Here is a 6,429-nt window from a genome sequence, read left to right on the forward strand (position 1 = left end):
GCTGAGAATATGAAAAGAATAGAAACAAAATAATAAGTAAAAGTATGTAAAAAGCCAAAGTAATAAACAACCAGGTGGTTCTAAAACTTACCTCTGCCTATGTTACATGCAAGCATTCGCATGCACTGAAAACGAATAAGTACATGTGGGGAAGAAGATCATGTTTAAAATGTATTTCAGACAGGGGTTTCTTTAGCAGGCTTTCCAGCTTTACTTTTGTGTGTCAAGTTTGGGAACGTAAACCTGTAAATTTCTAGTTTGAAAGCAGGAGAAGAGGAAAGAAATAAGGGGAGATGATGACCAAAAGTTTGAATATATTCCTTGCTGTTGAATACATGTTAACTGACTGTTGTTGCTGCTTTTTTCAGTCATTTCTGAACTTCCTGAAAACTGCAGATGTCATAACATCGTAAGCCATGTCACCCATACTGCTTCTGGGTCAGCTTCTCCAGAACTGGCCTCAAACATCTGGATGTTTTAAATATTTGGAAACACCAGCTTTATAGTTTGCAAATATATTTTAACTATTGATTATGTGCCTACTAGTTTGATTATTTAAAACACTTTGCAATTTAACTCCAATCCAATACAGAGACAAATTTGTTGATTTGATCATGATGTCAGATTTATCTGACTTTTCCATTATTTTATTTTAAATCAGGTTTAATAAAGTTTTAAATAGCATAGCTTCGGGCTATTTTAAATAGCATAGCTTCGGGTGATTTTACATTTCAAAAAACATTTTACTGCAAATTATTATTTAAAAATAATTTCTCTCAATGAGTAACATTTGTCCAGACCTTGAGGCCATTAGACTAGCTATCTACCTGCAAACCTGACCATTCCCCTAAAAGTAGTGCTTGGTTCTGAAAATGAGTTTCTACACCCACCTCTCTTTCACACACATTACAGTCGTTTTCTCTGTTAAGCACTGCAGCAGCAGAGAGATGGCTATTTTTTGCTCAGGCATCAGCAGAACTACGTGACCCCACAGCACGTAGACCCACACCAAAGCCCAGCCACACACCCAGAGCTTTGGCCGCTCATCGGGGGAAGTACTACAGAAACCTTGGATGCAGATGGCTGAAGCCTGCCTGATTTGGGGAGTAAAATTTGGAGCTAGACACCTCACAACTGGCAACAACAGCAAAACACTCTCTGTGGCCAACGATGGGCAGTATTCCTGCCCTCTGATGCCCTTCCCAGTTGGAGGCAGCATCCGTGTCCTACCCAGAGCCCATACTCCTCGGCACAAGCCCCCTGTACGGCTCACGCAGCGGGGCCCCACTCTCTGCTCAAGGTGCTAGCCACTACCCGCCTGCAAATAACAGCTGGAGGGAAGAAAGGAAAGATATATTGTTTTAACTTTTTAAATAAAATACGCTGAGAACACCAGGTACCGTGCAATTGGAGTCCTTGAGGGCACGGTCTCTGCTATCTTTAATTGTTATCCAGCACTTAGATTAGGTAGATAATAAAGGGAGCAGTAATCGCAAACAGACATTCTGCATGAGCAAAAATGCTCACCATGACAAAAACTGTAGCCAGATATAGATGTACGTCAGATAAATTTGAAGGATCATAACTTGCTAAAGCACTCGAGTGCACATAAATCCAGATTTATATACATATATATGTGTATGTGTGTATAATACAGCATCCAAGTACCTATATTTACCATTTAATGTAAGGGAAGTACAATGCAACATTAAAAAGGAGGGACTTGGAATAATATTTATTCATGTTCCTATGGAAAACATTCCGAATTGGAAAAACTTGCCTGAAAATTTTAGGATGCTAAATGCAGAGAAATTGAGGGTATGACCACTAAAATAAAAATAAAAAAAACCCCAAGAAACTCCTTGTGACTTGGTTTTGTTTCCATTTGAAAGCAATCAGCCCCAGTTTGATCCTTCCCCTTCATGACATCAAACCCTGATTAAAGGTGGTCTAGAGTTTCAGTCCCCAAACGCGGCGTTTCTGGAGAAAGCGGCACCGAGCAGAGACACAGCGCGTTGGAAGATCGACACCCGGGGTCACTGGGCAAAGGAGAAAACCCACATGATGTGCACAGGCGCCACCAAGAGGTTCTTCTCCCATAGCCCAAAAATGATGTCCCCCCTTGAGCAGCACCCTGCGAGCTGGAGACACTCGCTTGCACCAGGCGTTTGCTGCTGCCTTTCAGGGAGCGTTGCAAATGGAAAGGAAAAAAAAAATAAAATAAAAGGATAAATTATTTTTTTAGGGTTCCTTTCAGATCAGGGAAGGGGGGGAGGAAGATATATCTACAGCACATGCAGTTTTTGACAACGGAGCTTTTAAATGTTGTGGTAACAGAAAACAAGACCTCTGCCCAGTCCTGGATCTGGAAAATGTTAAATTCCACCTTATCAGCCACCAAAACAGAGTCAGGAGGGATCTGTTGCTGAGCTGCCTCCCGTCAAAACCGGTGCAATCCTATTTTTTTTTCCCTATCAAATACAACTGCAAGATTCAAATAGTAATAATACTCTGGTAGTGTGATGCTGGAATCTGTTTTTAAAGGTAAGCAGACATTTTCATAAGACTTTTTTCATCATGGGGAGAAAGCCAGTTTTGTCCCGACCACTGCCATTTTATGGGCTGAAAAGAACGAGCTAAGAAGCCAGAGCTTTATCATTCTTCTTCGATAGTACTAACCAAAGGGTGATTCCTCAAGCCCCAACTTTATGCTTACTAAGCCCTTGAGGTCAGCTATCCCTCAGCTGATAACCCATCCCCGTCTTCCCATCTTCCACAGTGGGAAACCAACCAGTGGGCTGCCCAGGGGCCAAAAGCTCAGTTTTCTTCAGGAAGGGGAGGGAGGTTGTGATACAGCCTTGAATCCAGCCTCCTAGGTTACCTGGCGGAAGGAGGACTGGGGTTGGGGTCTTTTTTTTTTTTTTTTTTCCCAGGCAGCTCAGTCTCTCACCTAATTCCCAAGACTCAAGGTGATTTAAGTACTTAAAGATTAAAGGCATTTTAACAGCTTATATTGCTTTAAGCATCTAAGGTGGCTTAAACGCTTATGCTACTTTCAGTGGTTTAAAGTGGCTTAACTTTTCATGCCACTTGATGAATTTAAGGGAGCTGAAAAGCCTATGCTCCCTTTAAAACAATAAAAATGTATCTTAAAACATCACTATATTTTAAGAACACCATCCTGCTTGGCTCCCCCCCAGTCAGACCAGGTCACTCAGGACTTTATGTGGGAGGGTGTCCAAACCCTCCAGGCCTCCCCCTCAGGCTTTCCTGGGTGGGGGGTGTGCTCAGCACCCTTACCTCCCAGCTGGGTTGGACATGTGCCCCGACAGGCCAGGAAGGTAACTGTACCTGGGGCAGCCTGACACACAACCTGGCTGCCCAGGGGCTCCCCAGACCCACCTTTCAGAGCCAGCCCCATCCCTCCCAAAAGGCAATGTAAGCAAAGCTGGGGCAGCCCAGGAAGGCAAAGCTGCAAGGTCTCCCTGACCTCAGCAGCCACCCAAGACTGCAGAGACCCACAACATCCCCCATGGAGATGGCCCCACAATTGTCTCCTCCTCCACCCCCATTACCTCTTGAACACACTGGCACAGACACCCAAAGCTGCTCTTCCTGCTTAGGCTTTGCTAGGCTGTTATGGTTTGAAGAATCCACAATAAGTTATTGTCATTTAGACAATTATTCTATCACCCGATGACCCCTCTCCCACCAGGGAAGGGGAATCAGGAAAAAACAAGGAAACCCCAGGGTTGAAATATAAACAGATTTAATAGAGTAAGACTAGATAATTAATACCAATAATACAAATGAACCAATATTGATCCCGATACCAATATAAAATACACAAGGATTATACTCAACCAATTCTCTCAGCAGGAAGCCGTGCACTCCCAGCAGAGGACAGCAAATGTGGGACACTGTGAGTGCTATGACTTTGGGAGGAAGGGAAGGGCTCAGGGGTCCAGCTCCAGGGCAAGAAGTTCTCAGGATGGCAGCCATCATAGAAGAGGAGAAACTCCTGAGCAAACTTTCTAATTTATATTGAATGTGACATTCATGGTATGAAATAATCCTGTTGGTCAGCTTGGGTCAAGTGCCCTCTTCTCACTCCTCCTCATCCCCACACCTGGTGAGCTCAAAAACACTGACACAATGGAACCCACGTACCATAGCTGGCTAGAAAGTATGTATTTCCACAAATTCAGACACTAGAGTCGTCTAAAAGTGTGGTTTTACCAAGTGTTAGAGGAGACCTTACTGCAAAGTAAAATTACTGAAAGATAAATTAATCCTGTGTTGCTCAAACCAGAACACAGACTTTGAGCATTTCGCATGAAAATCATGGGGCCACTGCTGCGAATGCAGGAGGTTCCTGCCCACAGCAGCTGCTTCATGAGGCTCTTGCACCACCTCAAGTTGGTGTTTGGGCCCTGCTAAACCCCAACGACCACAAACAGCACTCTGGTCTGCAGGCCAGGAGAGCCATACCCTAGTCTGCAGCAAGGAGCACCAACGGCAGCTTCCCGCCCCGGCACCTTCCCAGGCCAAGGGATCAGAGCAAGGGCAGTCATGATGGCTTGGGGCTACAGGCTTGGGCTGGTTTTGTTTACATGATCTCAGATCGTTTCAAATTTATAGTAAATGAGTTCACCAAGAGCGATTAAAAATGGAAGTAGTAAGGTCTCATAAAGTCTTGTCTCAAATCAAAGCTTAATCCAGGAAAAACAGAGTGCTTTTCCTCCTTATTTCCTGTGGGCTGGAAACAAACGAGCAAACATTTCTGGTGAAAAAAATGAGCAGATTTCTGTTGGAAATGTCTCATCCTCCACCACAGAAAATACTATCTCTAGTCTGTTCAGATCTGGGTCCTTGCTTCCACACCCAACAGCCAGCTGGGTCTGTGGAAAGCAGTGTACAGGGCTACCAGCAATTTATGGAGCAGGCAAATTGTCTTCCCATCATGCTGAGATCCACCTGAAGGGATGTCAGTGACTCCAAAAAAATGAGCAGCAGTGAAAAAAGGAGAGAGAAACACAAACCAGAAGCTTGTCAATTTTACAAAGACCTGATGAATAGCCTGGCCATTCAGGGTAAGAGCAAACATGCTGGTAGGTCCTCTTCCACTGAAGAGGAGTCTGGGGACAGAGGCCAGTAGGACCATGCACTGGGAGCTGGAAGTGACATCTGCTGCAAGTGGCAACAGCTACAGCCTCTGGCAATCCTCAACACTTGGCAAAACGGGCTGAAAATGGGCACCATAAGTCATCAGAGGGGCTCAATGCCATGGAAGTCGACTGAGGCCAAGAGCTTACAGATTTATTGTTTAAAGGAACGAGTTGGACACAGATAACAAATGGCAAGAATATGTGGAGCTGTAAGAAATAAACTACTTTTAAGCCCTTCCACAAGTGATATTAGACATTCAGGACATTTATTTTCCAGGTATGAAACAACTGTAAGTAACAGATAAGCTAGCCTGCAGGGACATTACATCCATCAGCACGAACCACTGGAAAAGATCCTGAAACCTCCTCTGAAGGAGCTGGCACTGGCTTCAATGTGTGACAACGGCCCGCCTGAACTGGCCAGCTCTAGGGCCACTCCAGCACCACAGCTCCGTGCCTTCCCCGGGGGGATGCTGCAGGTCCCATCACTTTCCTACGCCACAAGCATCGACCTGGACCAGTCTGGACACTGGACATACAAGGATCCCGCAATTTACAAAAGTCATCATGGCCAAGGCTAGCTTCCCGTAAAACATCTCTATAAGGAGATATATTCAGTAGCTGATTAATGAATGTGGTTTACCACAAAATGATACTACACAGGCCTAGTCTTTTCAATAATAATCTCATAAATAATATTACTAAAAATCCAAGAAATATCCAAATTGCACTGAAGCTGTGCTGTGATCCCAGCGCCTTGCCTGTTGTCTTCCCCTTTGTGGTAAATCAACACAAACATAATTCTTTAAGGGAGTTTCTAGGTGAAGACAGGAGCAAAGGGAAGGGGACGTGCCTACGCTGCGCAGAGCCAGGCCCACGCTTTTACCCTCAAAAAAACGGGCCAGGTGACGGTGTTTCAAAAACACTTGGATGCTCCCACCCGGGGGAAACCCCATTTGGCTTTCGGGAGCCATCCGGGGTCTGTAGGGCCGGGGTCCACCGCAGCCCCCCCATCTCCTGGCAGGGGAGAAGGGCCCCCCAGGGCGGCCCCCGGCGGCTGGGGGCTGCCGAGGCGGAGGGGACCGGGGAGAGCCGGCAGCCCCCGCCGGGCCGAGCCCCGCCAGCATCGCGGGGAGGGGGCGGAGGTGCCAGACGACCCCCGGGGGGGGGCTGAGGGAACAGACAGCCTCTCCCCCTGCTTGGGGAACCGGCCCGGCCACATCGTGCGCCCGCTGGCAGAGGAAGCGCCAAAATGGGGCGG

The sequence above is a fragment of the Calidris pugnax genome, unplaced genomic scaffold (genome assembly GCF_001431845.1).
Source record: "Calidris pugnax isolate Ruff unplaced genomic scaffold, ASM143184v1 scaffold15, whole genome shotgun sequence".
NCBI classification, from domain to species: Eukaryota; Metazoa; Chordata; class Aves; order Charadriiformes; family Scolopacidae; genus Calidris; species Calidris pugnax.